Below are 16,788 nucleotides of genomic sequence, written 5' to 3'. Positions count from 1 at the left end.
TAAACTTCAAATGATGACAAGTATACCAGGCATTTAAACTATGTTATTCATTTGACTCATATCACAACATAGGGATGGAAGTATGAAGTATTTGAAACAAAACTTAGTTAAGTCGCAAAACCTCATGTGGGGTCTGAGAGAAGATGTGAGACAACAAAAATATTTTATTGACTAGTATGTTTAAATTCCTTTAAAGTGTACAACATAATAGTGATAACATCATCAATATAACACTTTAAGATAACATTAAGATTGTCTTTCACTCAAAAAGGACTAAATACATCTGCATAACTGTCATCCAAGATTAGCCTGTGTACTACTTTTTATATCTGTACAGATCTGGCATATTCATAACAGTCAGAAGAGCCAACAATCCCTCTGTTAAGCAGTCACCTACGGTGGCATAGAGGTGACATTCACTCCTCTTTTTTAAATTGCACTCATCTTTTTTTATCTCATGGCCACGACTTAGTAACTCGGTGCAGTAAATAAGGAAGGGTGCATTAAACAAAAGAGGAGAAAATTTCGACATCTCGAAATACCGACTTAGCTTACCCTAGGCGTCGAGTTAGTCTGCCAATCAAATACTATCTTGTTCCCTCAAATTAATCAGCCAATGAAAATGTCCTAAGGTAAGGCTCTGATATAACATAACATACTACTATTAGAACTACTATTACTACTTCTACCACTGCTGCTGTTGTTGTTGTTGTAGTAGTAGTAGTAATAGTAGTAGTAGAAGTAGTAGTAGTAGTAGTAGTTGTAGTAGTAGAAGTACTACTACTAGTATTAATAGAAGTAGTAGAAGTAGTAGCAGTAGTAGTATTAGTAGTAGTAGTAGTAGTAGTAGTAGTGGTAGTAGTAGTAGTAGTAGTAGTAGTAGTAGTAGTAGTAGAAGTTGTAGTAGTAGTAGTAGTAGTAGTAGTAGAAGTAGCAGCAGCAACAACAACAACAGCAGCAGTAGTAGTAGTAGTAAAAGTAGTGCTAATAGTAGTATGTTATGTTATATCAGAGCCTTGCCTTTAGGACGTTTTCATTGGCTGAATTATTTGAGGGAACAAAATGTTAGCTAAGTCGGGATCTTGAGATCTCGAAATTCTCTCCTCTTTTGTTTAATGCATCCTTCCTTTATTTACTGCACCGCTCTTTTTTTAATTGCACTCCTCTTTTATTTAGTTTTGCACTCCTATTTTTTCTATCTCGTGGCCATGACATAGCTTACTCTTGGCCACGAGTTAGTAAGTCGTGGCCACAAGATAGAAAAAAGAGGAGTGCAATTTAAACAAGGGCTGTTTGTAAAACATGCATGCCCCCCATATGGGCTCTCAGTTGTAGTGACAGCCATTTTGTAAATATGTTTTTTGTCACTGTGACCTTCTCCTTTGACCTAGTGACCTGAAAATCAATAGGGGTCATCTGCGAGTCATGATCAATGTACCTATGAAGTTTCATGATCCTAGGCATAAGCGTTCTTGAGTTATCATCCGGAAACCATTTTACTATTTCGGGTCACAGTGACCTTGACCTTTGATCTAGTGACCTCAAAATCAATAGGGGTAATCTGCGAGTCATGATCAATGTACCTATCAAGTTTCATGATCCTAGGCATAAGCGTTCTTGAGTTATCATCCGGAAACCATTTTACTATTTCGGGTCACCGTGACCTTGACCTTTGACCTAGTGACCTGAAAATCAAAAGGGGTCATCTGCTAGTCATGATCAATCTACCTATAAAGTTTCATGATCCTAGGCATAAGCGTTCTTGAATTATCATCCGGAATCCATTGTACTATTTCGGGTCACCGTGACCTTGACCTAGTGACCTGAAAATCAATAGAGGTCATCTGCTAGTCATGATCAATCTACCTATCAAGTTTCATGATCCTAGGCATAAGCGTTTTTGAGTTATCATCCAAAAACCATTTTACTATTTCGGGTCACCGTGACCTTGACCTTTGACCTAGTGACCACATAAATCAATATGGGTCATCTGCGAGTCATGATCAATGTACCTATGAAGTTTCATGATCCTAGGCCCAAGCAGTCTTGAGTTATCGTCTGACAACCACCTGGTGGACGGACGGACGGACCGACCGGCAGACCGACATGAGCAAAGCAATATACCCCCTCTTCTTCGAAGGGGGGCATAAAAAAGAGGAGTGAATGTCATCTTTATGCCATTGTAGTCACCTGCCTTGAGCAACTGTTTTTGCAATTTCCTGATACTGGCTGCTTAACACAGGTTAAGTTGTGTATTGAAATACCGCTTGATGTATACATTTGTTTCCGTACTGGAATAGAGTTAAATCAATAACAGTGTATCTCAATAAATATGAGCCGTTCTTTGTGTAAAGGGGGGTTTAATGCATGAGCGTATAGCACTCTGCATGAGCGTATAGCACTCTGCATGAGCGTATAGCACTCTGCATGAGCGTATAGCACTCTGCATGAGCGTATAGCACTCTGCATGAGCGTATAGCACTCTGCATGAGCGTATAGCACTCTGCATGAGCGTATAGCTCTCTGCACAGGCTAATCAGGAACAACACTTTCCACTTTAATAATAGTTTTTGTTTTAAGAAAGTCTCTTCTTAGCAAAAATCAAGTTTAGGCGGAAAGTGTCGTCCCTGATTAGCCTGTGTGACTGCTTGTCAGATTGCGAATTATTGTTTATTTAATTGCTTGTTATTAATTGGACAAACCAATTAAAATATTCATTTACATGCATTTTGGCTTGAAATGCTTTTTTAGAGTGCATATTATTGATTCACTTGAAGAAAATGCACTTATGAAATGAAATTGATGCAATTTCCGTTTGGAAATTTTTGCTAATGGCAATTGGGAATTTTGTATTTTTTCCTGAATTGGGACAGTACATTTTACGGGTACTTTATAAAGAAGGAAAAAAATCGCTTAATTGCTAGAAAGGTTATACAATAAGCCTCATTCTAGGTAAACTAGGCTTAATGCATGTGCAAGTATTGTCCCAGATTAGCCAGTGCTGTCCGCAATCAGTCATGACACTTTCCAAATAAAAGCTAAAAGTGTTGTGACTTTACGCATGCAAAAAGGCCTGTTTTTCCAGAACAAGGCTCGAATAAACTAGGGGCCATAATTTTTCAGTTATGGGGCTTCTTGGTTGATCATTGCACTGAGCTCAGATACGACAATCTCATACACTGAGCTCAGACACTACAATCTCATACACTGAGCTCAGATACTAAAATCTCATACACTGAGCTCAGATACTAAAATCTCATACACTGAGCTCAGATACTACAATCTCATACATAATTGCACTGAGCTCAGATACTACAATCTCATTCACTGAGCTCAGACACTACAATCTCATACACTGAGCTCAGACACTACAATCTCATACACTGAGCTCAGATACTACAATCTCATACACTGAGCTCAGATACTACAATCTCATACACTGAGCTCAGACACTACAATCGCATACACTAAGCTCAGATACTACAATCTCATACACTGAGCTCAGATACTACAATCTCATACACTGAACTCAGATACTACAACCTCATACACTGAGCACAGATACTACAATCTCATACACTGAGCTCAGATACTACAATCTCATACACTGAGCTCAGATACTACAATCTAATACACTGAGCTCAGACACTAACCTCATACACTGAGCTCAGACACTACAACATCATACACTGAGCTCAGACACTACAATTTCATACACTGAGCTCAGACACTACAATCTCATACACTGAACTCAGATACTACAATCTCATACACTGAGCTCAGATACTACAATCTCATACACTGAGCTCAGATACTACAATCTCATACACTGAGCTCAGATACTACAATCTCATACACTGAGCTCAGACACTACAATTTCATACACTGAGCTCAGACACTACAATCTCATACACTGAACTCAGATACTACAATCTCATACACTGAGCTCAGATACTACAATCGCATACACTGAACTCAGATACTACAATCTCAAACACTGAACTTAGACACTACAATCTCATTCACTGAGCTCAGACACTACAATCTCATACACTGAACTCAGATACTACAATCTCATACACTGAGCTCAGACACTACAATCTCATACACTGAGCTCAAACACTACAATTTCATACACTGAGCTCAGACACTACAATCTCATACACTGAACTTAGATACTATAATCTCATACACTGAGCTCAGACACTACAATCTAATACACTGAGCTCAGACACTACAATTTCATACACTGAACTCAGATACTACAATCTCATACACTGTGCTCAGACACTACAATCTCATACACTGAGCTCAGACACTACAATCTCATACACTGAGCTCAGACACTACAATCTCATACACTGAGCTCAGATACTACAATCTCATACACTGAACTCAGATACTTCAACTCAGACACTACAACCTCATACACTGAGCTCAGACACTACAATCTCATACACTGAGCTCAGACACTACAACTCAGACACTACAACCTCATACACTGAGCTCAGACACTACAATCTCATACACTGAACTCAGATACTACAATCTCATACACTGAACTCAGATACTACAATCGCATACACTGAGCTCAGACACTACAATCTCATACACTGAACTCAGACACTACAATCTCATACACTGAGCTCAGACACTACAACTCAGATACTACAATCTCATACACTGAGCTCAGACACTACAATCTCATACACTGAGCTCAGATACTATAATCTCATACACTGAGCTCAGACACTACAATCTCATACACTGAACTCAGACACTACAATCTCATACACTGAACTCAGACACTACAATCTCATACACTAAACTCAGACACTACAATCTCATACACCGAACTCAGACACTACAATCGCATACACTGAACTCAGATACTATGACCTCATACACTGAGCTCAGACACTACAATCCCAAACACTGAGCTCAAACACTACAATCTCATACACTGAACTCAGACACTACAATCTCATACACTGAACTCAGATACTTCAATCTCATACATAATTGCACTGAGCTGAGATACTAAAATCTCATACACTGAGCTCAGATACTACAATCTCATACATAATTACACTGAGCTGAGATACTAAAATCTCATACACTGAGCTCAGACACTACAATCTCATACACTGAGCTCAGACACTACAATCTCATACACTGAACTCAGACACTACAATCTCATACACTGAACTCAGATACTACAATCTCATACATAATTGCACTGAGCTGAGATACTAAAATCTCATACACTGAGCTCAGATACTACAATCTCATACATAATTACACTGAGCTGAGATACTAAAATCTCATACACTGAGCTCAGACACTACAATCTCATACACTGAGCTCAGACACTACAATCTCATACACTGAGCTCAGATACTACAATCTCATACACTGAACTCAGACACTACAATCTCATACACTGAGCTCAGATACTACAATCTCATACACTGAACTCAGACACTACAATCGCATACACTGAACTCAGACACTACAATCTCATACACTGAACTCAGACACTACAATCTCATACACTGAGCTCAGACACTACAACCTCATACACTGAACTCAGACACTACAATCTCATACACTGAGCTCTGACACTACAATCTCATACACTGAGCTCAGACACTACAATCTCATACACTGAGCTCAGATACTACAATCTCATACACTGAGCTCAGATACTTCAATCTCATACATTTTCCCATTTCACATTTGTATTATCTGTTACACAAAAATGGCCAATTATACCAGTAGGAAAGCCAGATGTTATGTATGTACATATATACCTTTAATACAAACATTAATTCTATATATTTTTTTAATATAAAATACTGTCATGTAATCGTTCATAGTTCATGGTCGACACATAGTTACTAGCTATGTTCATTACTCTTAAATTACTGGTGTGTAGCCTATCATTCAATATCTCGTCATGCGTGTATTGCCATGATGACGAGATTTGCATTAACTACCATTTTCCCGTGTCGCTCATGGGACAAGTCCGTCCCTCTCTATTAGTGTTAATTTCTCTGCATAATGTGGGATAAAATATTCAACAATACAATATATCAGTTTCTAGTCCAATTTAATGTCTGACATAACTAATATTTTCAATTATACAAATACGTTGTGATTTCCACATGATTGTGTCTTTTTCCATCTGTTCACCTCTAGATCTAAATGCTAACTGACTATTTCCCTCTAACATTTGCCCTGTTAAACTCAGTGATGAATTCCATTGGTCAGTGTTCTATGAGTGCTTATTGCTCATTGGCTAGATTACTAAAGATACTGAATCAATGAAGCCCTGGGAACGGGATAAACAAACCACCCAAATATTTACAAGCTTTATCAAAACTTTTAATGAGAGATTTTACTGTATAAACACTTTTGCTTGACCATAAACATACAAACATACCCGGCCTTGTGTCAACTATACTATTCTTTAATCTCTCCCTCATCGATAAGCTTATTTGTACATATGTGCACTTTGTGACTGTCATGTTTACTGGCCCTTTTGATAAAATTTTCAATATTTCTTACATGAGGTAAACCCACATATTCCACCTACAATTTCTAACCATAATGTGACAATACATACCATAAATTATCAGTGCACTATGTCCATGTCAGTACTGTCAAGTCATTGTGCCAGTGGATTCTGTTGAAATCTTAGACAAATATCGTTACTGCTTGCAAACTTGTTCTGAAATAAAGTACACATCAAATGAGTAAGGTTACGTGATAATGGGTCTTATGACCTATTTGAATAATTTTACAGTCTGGTCAAGAGCTAAATTGTTGGCTACTAATACAACTAAAGCTTGTGTGAATTTATAGCGGACAGATTAGCTCGTGACCAGAATGCGGGGAATGTGTTGGCATAATGCTGATTTTCGCATGACACGGCTAAAATATAACAAGGGCTGTTTGTAAAACATGCATGCCCCCCATATGGGCTGTCAGTTGTAGTGGCAGCCATTGTGTGAATACGTTTTTTGTCACTGTGACCTTGACCTTTGACCTAATGTAAGTTTTCATCCGGAAACCATTGTACTATTTCGAGTCACTGTGACCTTGACCTTTGACCTAGTGACCTGAAAATCAATAGGGGTCATCTGCCAGTAATGATCAAGGGGGGAGTGAGAGGGGGGTATAATGTGGGGTGGGGTAATTTATTAGATGTTTAAAATAAAACAAAAAAAATGGGGGGGGGGTGGGGAGGGGGGGGGGGGGTAGGGGGGAGTGAAAGGGGGGTTTAATGTTGGGTGTGGTAATTTATTAGATGTTATTTTTTTATTTTTTTTGGGGGGGGGGGGTTGGGGGGGTGGGGGGGTTGAGAGGGGGGTATAATGTGGGGTGTGGTAATTTATTAGATGTTTAAAAAAAAAAGTTTTGGGGGGGTCAGGGGGGTAGGGGGGTGCAGGGTGAGAGGGGCGTATAATGTGGGGTGGGGTTATTTATAAGATGTTTTTTAAAAAAAATGTTTTTTTTTTTGGGGGGGGGGGAGTAGGGGGTAGGGGGGGTGGGGGTGAGAGGGGGGTATAATGTGGGGTGGGGTAATTTATTAGATGTTTAAAAAAAATTTGGGGGGGGGGGGCGTGTGGGAGGGGGTAGGTGGGGGTAGGGGGGAGTGAGAGGGGGGTAAAATGTGGTGTGTGGTAATTTATTAGATGTTAAAAAAAAAATTGAGGGGGGGGTGGGGGGTTGGGGGGTAGGGGGGTGAGAGGGGGGTATAATGTGGGGTGTGGTAATTTATAAGATGTTTAAAAAAAAAAATTGGGGGGGGGGTGGGGGGTTGGGGGGATGGGGGGTGAGAGGGGGTATAATGTGGGGTGTGATAATTTATTAGATGTTTTAAAAAAAATAATATTTTTTTTGAGGGGGGGGGGTGGGGAGTAGGGGGGGGTGGGGGGTGAGAGGGGGGTATAATGTGAGGTGTGGTAATTTATAAGATGCTAAAAAAAAAATTGGGGGGAGGTGGGGTAGGGGGGGGGCTGGGGCGTGAGAGGGTGGTAATAATGTGGGGTTTGGTAATTAATTAGATGTTTAAAAAAAAAAAATTGTTTTCGGGGGTTGGGGGTGGGGGGTAGGGGGGAGTGAGAGGGGGTATAATGTGGGTTGTGGTAATTTATTAGATTAAAAAATGTTTTTTTTTGGGGGGGGTGGGGGGTGGGGGGCGGGGGGTAGGGGGGTGGGGGGTGAGAGGGAAGTATAATGTGGGGTGTGGTAATTTATAAGCTGTTAAAAAAAAATGGGGGGTGGGGGGTAGGGGGGCTGGGGGTGAGAGGGGGTAATAATGTGGGGTGTGGTAATTTATTAGATGTTAAAAAAAATTGTTTTGGGGGGTTGGGGGGTAGGGGGGAGTGAGAGGGGGTATAATGTGGGGTGTGGTAATTTATTAGATGTTTAAAAAAAATTGTTTTTTTTGGGGGGGTGGGGGGGTAGGGGGGTGGGGGTGAGAGGGGGGTATACTGTGGGGGCTGGTAATTTATAAGATGTTTAAAAACAAAATTGGGGGGGTGGGGGGGTAGGGGGTGGGGGGGTGAGAGGGGGTAATAATGTGGGGTGGGGTAAGTTATTAGATGTTTAAAAAAAAATTGGGGGGGTCGGGGTGGGGGGGTAGGGGGGGGTAGGGGGGAGTGAGAGGGGGGTTATAATGTGGGGTGTGGTAATTTATTAGATGTTTAAAAAAAATATTGGGGGTAGGGGGTGGGGGGAAGGGGAGGTGGGGGCTGAGAGGGGGGTTTAATGTGGGGTGTGGTAATTTTTTTGATGATGTTTTAAAAAAAAATGGGGGGTGAGGTTGGGGGGGGGAGGGATTCTGGTAGGGGCGTGGGGTATTGTTTGGGTGGAATCCATTGTGGTATTCAGGTAAGTGTTGTTTTGTCAAGGTAATAATAAAATGTGATCATAAAAAATAACAAATGATCTCACACTGACATGATAAATATCCTCTATTTATTAAACATGAAATTTAAACTTATTGCATTTGTTTCCCCTGTATATAAGAAAGATATAATAGTGTATTACCTCCCCTGCCCTGCTTATATTTATATTAATCAACAAAATTAAACATTAACACAATATTTAATATACAAAATATACAAAAAATCTCATATTCTGATAATATTTTTACTGATCCACTTTATTTTACTCAAAGGATGATGTTTCATTGGACTCATAATTATAGATTTAGGATTACAGACCAGTTGCTTCAGTTATATTGTTCAGAGTTCGCCCTGTTGGCCGCGTATGCATTCTTGAGTTATCCTCCAAAAACCATTTTACTATTTCGGGTCACTGTGACCTTGACCTTTGACCTAGTGACCTCAAAATCTGTAAGGGTCATCTGCGAGTCATGATCAATGTACCTATGAAGTTTCATGATCCTAGGCCCAAGCGTTCTTGAGTTATCATCCGGAAACCACCTGGTGGACGGACCGACCGACATGAGCAAAGCAATATACCCCCTCTTCTTCAAAGGGGGGCATAAATATTAATCAATAACAATCACAGTCAATGATGGCACAATGTGGATTTCAATCGTATTCTTTCTTCCATAGAGATGTGAATGCATGGCATATCTTTGATTTAACCAATAATATTTCAGCTAGAAATATGTCAATAAATTTTTAATCCCAAGGACACCAAAATGAATTTTGAGAGACAGGGATTACATAAACAATAAATAAGATATGAGTAAAAATTATGAAGAAGGTAAATACATGGTATGTACATTTTTTACTCTTGGAACACATCATAATTTTAAACAAGAGGGCCAAGATTGCCCTAGTTTGCTCACCTGAGAGGAGTCCGTTCATTCAATCTTTATCAAAGGTCAAACTTGACCTAGATATTGTCCAGACAAACATCCTGGTCAAGTTTCATCATTATTTCATCTGCGAGTCATGATCGATGTACCTATGAAGTTTCATGATCCTAGGCGTAAGCATTCTTGAGTTATCATCCTGAAACCATTTTTCTAAGTTGAGTCACCATGACCTTGACAGCCATTGTGTGAATACGTTTTTTGGCACTGTGACCTTGACCTTTGACCTAGTGACCTGATAATCAATAGGGGTCATCTGCGAGTCATGATCAATATACCTATGAAGTTTCATGAACCTAGGTATAAGCGTTCTTGAGTTATCATCCAGAAACCATTTTACTATTTCAGGTCACAGTGACCTTTGACCTAGTGACCTGAAAATCAATAGGGATCATCTGCGAGTCATGATCATTGTACCCACGAAGTTTCATGATCCTAGGCATAAGCGTTCTTGAGTTATCATCCAGAAAACATTTTACTATTTCAGGTCACTGTGACCATAACCTTTGACCTAGTGACCTGAAAATCAATAGGGGTCATCTACGAGTCATGATCAATGTACATATGAAGTTTCATGATCCTAGGCCTAAGCGCTCTTGAGTTATCATCTGGAAACCATTTTACTATTTCGGATCACTGTGACCTTGACCTTTGACCTAGTGACCTGAAAATCAATAGGGGTCATCTACAAGTCATGATCAATGTACCGTAAAGTTTCATGATCCTAGGCTGCGTTCTTGAGTTATCATCCAGAAACCATTTTACTATTTCGGGTCATCGTGACCTTGACCTTTGACCTAGTGACCTGAAAATCAATAGGGGTCATCTACGAGTTATGATCAATGTACCTATCAAGTTTAATGATCCTAGGCCTAAGCGTTCTTGAGTTATCATCCGGAAACCATTTAACTATTTCGGGTCATTGTGACCTTGACCTTTGACCTAGTGACCTGAAAATCAATAGGGGTCATCTGCGAGTCATGATCATTGTATCTATGAAGTTTCATGATCCTAGGCATTAGCGTTCTTGAGTTATCATCTGGAAACCATTTTACTGCTTTGGGTAACCGTGACCTTGACCTTTGACCTAGTGACCTGAAAATCAATAGGGGTCATCTGCGAGTCATGATCATTGTATCTATGAAGTTTCATGATCCTAGGCATAAGTGTTCTTGAGTTATAATCCGGAAACCATTTTACTATTTCGGGTCATCGTGACCTTGACCTTTGACTTAGTGACCTGAAAATCAATAGGGGTCATCTGCGAGTCATGATCAATGTACCTATGAAGTTTCATGATCCTTGGCATAAGCGCTCTTGAGTTATCATCCAGAAACCATCTGGTGGACGGACCGACATGAGTAAAACAATATACCCCCTCTTCTTCGAAAGGGGGGGGGGGGGGGGATAATGAGAAAACTGCCCCCCTCCCAGCAGCCATGTTATTCAACTGACCGGAACCATTTTTGAACTCAACTCTCGTATCAAGGAAACAAATGTTTTGAGCTAATTTCATGAAAATTGGGCCAAAAATGTGACTTCTACTGTGTTCACATGTTTTCACTATATACATATAGAGAAAAATGCCCCGCCCACTGGCGGCCATGTTTTTTTACCGATCCCGACCATTTTCAAACTCGTCCGAGATATCAATAAAACCAATCTTTCCACCAACTTTCATGATGATTGGGCAAAAATTGTGACTTCTAGAGTGTTTACAAGGTTTCTCTATAGCCAAATAGGTTAAACTGCCACTATATACATATAGAGAAAAATGCCCGCCCACTGGCGGCCATGTTTTTTCAATGATCTCGACCATTTTTAAACTCGTCCGAGACATCAATTGAACCAATGTTTTGACCAACTTTCATGATGATTGGAAAAAAATTGTGACTTCTAGAGTGTTTACAAGGTTTCTCGAAAGCCAAATAAGGAAAACTGCCCTGCCCACTGGCGGCCATGTTTTTCAACAAATCGGAACCACTTTTGAACTGAACCAAGATATCATTAAGACAAACATTTTGACTAAGTTACATAAAGATTGGACATGAAATGTGACTTCTACAGTGTTAACAAGGTTTTTCTTTTTTTTTACCTAGTGACCTAGTTTTTTACCCGGAACAACCCAGTTTCAAACTCGGCCGTGATTTCATTGGGAAAAAGCTTCTGACCAAGTTTCATGAAGATGGGACAAGAAATGTGGCCTCTATAGTGTTTACGAGCAAATTTTAACGGACGGACAGATGGACATACAACGGACAAAGACCTGTCACAAAAGCTCACCTGAGCAATCAGGTGAGATAAAAAGGGCATCTTAACCGATAAATATCGATTTAATTGATGCAAGTGACATTTTAATGTTGTTATCATTTGTTCAAATTTAATTTTAAATGCAAACTATTTCAAGCTCACAACAGGGACCTTGATAATCCAGCTTGGAACCTGGCAAAAAAGCCGTCTCGCCATAACCATTTGTGCTAATCTCAATGAGATCCCACCATGCTTAACTCAGTTTTGAGCCATACAAAAACAATTCTCCCCCTACCCAAAACACCCAAGGATAGGGAAAACACTATAATTTTGAACTTCTTCCTTTATAATGGCGGGGGAATAAAAATGTATGCAGAGCCTTTTATGATTTTATCCCAGCCCAATTATTGACCTGCCAATTTTACAAACCTTGACCTATGGTTCAATTATTCAGGCTTTTCTAACCACAAGTCCCTTTGACTAGTCTTTATCTTATTAATCAAATGAAACAAAAATCTAGGCACAATGCATGTGCGTAAAGTGTTGTCCCAGATAAGATGTGAGTCTTCACGGGCTAATCGAAGACAACACTTTCAACTTTCATGGAATTTTTTGTTTAAAGGAATTCTCTTCTAAACATTAATCTAGTCTAGGTGGAAAGAGTCTTTACTGATTATTATTGTGCTTACCAACAAGGAGACTAACATTTGTTGACCAACAGAGAGACTGACATTTGTTGACCAACAGAGAGAGACTGACATTTGTTGACCAACAGAGAGACTGACTATTTGACCAACAGATTACTAACATTTGTTAACCAACAGAGATACTAACATTTGTTAACCAATAGAGAGACTGACATTTGTTGACCAACAGAGAACCTGACATTTGTTGACCAACAGAGAGAGACTGACATTTGTTGACCAACAAGGAGACTGACATTTGTTGACCAACAGAGAAAGACTGACATTTGTTGACCAACAGAGAGACTGACATTTGTTGAACAACAGAGAGACTTACATTTGTTGACCAACAGAGATACTAACATTTGTTAACCAACAGAGAGACTGACATTTGTTTACCAACAGAGAGACTGACATTTGTTGACCAACAGAGAGAGATTGACTTTGTTGACCAACAAAGAGAGACTGACATTTGTTGACCAACAGAGAGACTGACATTTGTTGAACAACAGAGAGACTGACATGTGTTGACCAACAGAGATACTAACATTTGTTAACCAACAGAGAGACTGACATTTAATGACCAACAGAGAAACTGACATTTGTTGACCAACAAAGAGACTGACATTTGTTGACCAACAAAGAGAGACTGACATTTGTTGAACAACAGAGAGACTGACATTTGTTGACCAACAGAGAGACTGACATTTGTTGACCAACAGAGAGTCTGACATTTGTTGACGGACAGAGTGACTGACATTTGTTGACCTACAGAGAGACTGACATTTGTTGACCAACAGAGAGACTGACATTTGTTGACCAACAGAGAGTCTGACATTTGTTGACCAATAGAGAGACTGACATTTGTTGACCAATAGAGAGACTGACATTTGTTGACCAACAGAGAGACTGACATTTGTTGAACAACAGAAAGACTGACATTTGTTAAACAACAGAGAGACTGACATTTGAAAAGTAGCTTATACATAAGCTTCTTGCAATCAGGACAATATATGAATCAATAAATCAGCATTTCCTCATAAAATCAAACAAGTATTCTTAAAGCAAACTTGTTTGCATATAAAGGTTAACTTTAATAAGCTACTGTGACAAAAAAATTAATTCAAATGCTGAAATAACAATCCGTACAAAGGTATTTAATGTCAGACAGTTTACCTTACATCCAAAAATCCTTAATATTTCATTTAAAAAAACAAATTACCAGAAATAGATACCTTGAAGTTGAGATAGATAAACATAAGCAAAATAACTGTTGAGCACAAACACAGAAAACATTTAAACAGAACAAAATTTAACTTTAGTCAGATGATCTGTTTGTGTGAAAGCTGAACAGCTGTCAGTGGATCATTAATTTTGCATTCATTGAGCAGCTTCATGTTACAGTCTTACATTTAAGGGTTGTATTGACATGAGATGACAACATGTTGCAATCAGATAAGTATCTGTATTCATTTACAAATTATCAATATTGAGGTCAGGTCCAATGTACATACAGAGCAATATAATATGTTACATAATGGATATTGACCCAGACCTAAGCTAAAAAGTATAAAAAAAATATTTGATAATCTGGCTAATTTACCAACAGTAGTTTGGGGCAGTTATTCCTCCTTCATTTAATATCACTTTTTATGAAAATTGCATAAAATGCGAGTTGACACATGGGGCAGAAACTGTTAAAAAGGCACATAATTTATTAATCATAGACCTTAAAGGGCCTGTTTCACAGAATTGTGTATCGGGTTTTATGTAATTTGCCATTCAATGTCATAACAGATTTAAGCATACAAAACAAGTATTAAACAAAGAAAAAATAACTTAATTTGCTTCCATCAGGATTTGAATCCTCCTTCTAAGAATGTGAAGCCTAAGTAATGCCTTCAAATCTAGGTTTCCAGTTTTAACTCTAAAGATTGCAGTCTTTATTTTATTTGTGTCAGCATTTTATCACAAACAACAGAGACATTGATTCCTAATAATTCCATAATTAAATTTTATGTAACATAGGCAATATACATAATTACATATAAACTGATGATTATTCATCAGAAGTACATTTCCATAGTTGTAGTAATATTTTTATCTTTTGTACACAATTTTCTTTCATATTGTAATATATGCCAATCTGTTAACAAGTCTCTTTTATATTATATTACTGATCCTTAGGCAATAAGGCATTGTAGAAACCAACATTGATCACGTTCAATATGCTATGCTTTTCAGTTGACAGTGACAGATCTTCATTGACAAATACAGATCTAAGTTGACAGTGACAGGTCTTGGCTGAAAGACAAAGATTTTAGTTGACAGTGGCAGATCAATCAACCTGTACTGATCTAAGTTGTAAGATCTTAGTTGATAGTGCAAGATGTCAGTTGGCAGCAACAGATCTAAGTTGACAGTGACAGATCTTAGTTGACAATTAAACACTTTAGTTGACAGTGACATATCTTAGTTGACAGTGGAAGATCTTAGTTGACAGTGACAGATCTTAGTTGACAGTGACATATCTTAGTTGACAGTAACATATTTTAGTTACCAGTGGCAAATGTTAGTTGACAATGACATATATTAGTTGACAACAACAGATCTTAGTTGATAGTGGCATATCTTAATTGGCAGTGACAATCCTTAGTTCACAGTGACACATCTTAGTTGACAGTAACAAATATTAGTTGACAGTAACATATCTTAGTTGACAGTAACATATCTTAGTTGAAAGTGACATATCTTAGTTGACAGTAACATATCTTAGTTGACAGTACCAGATATTAGTTGACAATAACAGATCTTAGTTGACAGTGACAAATCTTAGTTGACAGTGACATATCTCAGTTGACAGTGACATATCTTAGTTGAAAGTGTTAGATCTTAGTTGACAGTAACATACATTTGTTGACAGTGACAGATATTAGTTGACAGTGACAGATCTTAGTTGACGTTGACAGAACCTATATAACAGAAACACATCTTAGTCAACAGTTATAGAACTTAATTTGCAGTGACAGATCTTAGTTTACAGTGACAGAAAAAGCTGAAAAAAGGTTTTCCATGAATTATATAAGAGATGTTTCAATATCACAGACACTCTACCAATGAGATGATACATGATCAAGACTTATATATTATTAATTATATTAACAGTTATCCTGCACAAAGCCAATGACATCAAAACAGGACCTTTTCAAAGTGGCCACTAATACAGCCTACTGCCAAATATTGAAATATGCAGAAAGTTGTAAAAATAAAACAAATGTGACCCCTAAGGTTTAGCCAGTTTTTTACCCTGAGGCATGATTTTTGTTTGCAGAAAACCACAAATCAACGTCTTATAAAACATAATTAAGCTTTCAGTCTTGTGGTTTTAGATAAAAGATTAAATGGAACTAAGTGGAGGACAACTATACCATATTATAAACTCAATACCACATATAGCATTTGTGGACCTTATGGTTTACATGTAAGATAAGTAATTCTTTTTAGAAACTCCACCAAGGAAGGTCCCAAGGAGGGTTGGGCTTGGGCCAGCTATCCTACTCTGTCAAAACCTTATCGCTATAAAAATGACAAACAGCATAAGTACCAACATGGTAGCGGACAGATTATCTAGACTGGGCCTCACCATCAACAGAGTGAAGAGCAAGGTGTTCAAGAAAACCGCATCCAACGACACATCCATCACAAACCAAGGCCAGAAGCTGGAGGAGATGGACAAATGCACCTATTTCTGGACAACCATGGAGATACGGATGCAGACATCAAAACCTGCTTCGGTAAAGCAAGAGCAGCCTTCTAGTGCAATTGGCATCACCACCAAGATTAATCTCTTCCATTCCATTTTCAAGCTAGTACTACTGTATGGAGCAGATACCTTGAGTACCAATATCACCACAATAAAAAAATCCAAGTCTTCATCAACAAGTGCCTAAGAAAGATCATCAAGATTTGCTTGCCAGACAAACAATTATGGAGAAG

At 38.6% G+C, this 16,788-nt stretch overlaps 1 protein-coding gene across 2 annotated transcripts in view; it reads right to left on the bottom strand.

Annotated features, from left to right (window-relative positions):
• Nucleotides 1-16,788, bottom strand: part of LOC127866871 (sodium-independent sulfate anion transporter-like) — an 87,714-nt gene that overhangs the window by 68,849 nt on the left and 2,077 nt on the right. Inside the window, exons 1-2 of one of the 2 annotated variants that reach the window (XM_052407695.1) lie at nt 14,028-14,172; nt 6,629-6,733 (exon numbers count right to left, since the gene is read on the bottom strand). The gene's annotated coding sequence lies outside the window, so the exon portion shown is untranslated. Of the gene's footprint in view, nt 1-6,628; nt 6,734-14,027; nt 14,173-16,788 lie in introns of those variants that run through there. The other variant, XM_052407694.1, reaches the window with a different exon arrangement.

The sequence above is a fragment of the Dreissena polymorpha genome, chromosome 2, assembly GCF_020536995.1.
Source record: "Dreissena polymorpha isolate Duluth1 chromosome 2, UMN_Dpol_1.0, whole genome shotgun sequence".
NCBI classification, from domain to species: Eukaryota; Metazoa; Mollusca; class Bivalvia; order Myida; family Dreissenidae; genus Dreissena; species Dreissena polymorpha.
This window is presented reverse-complemented; position numbering and strand designations above follow the sequence as displayed.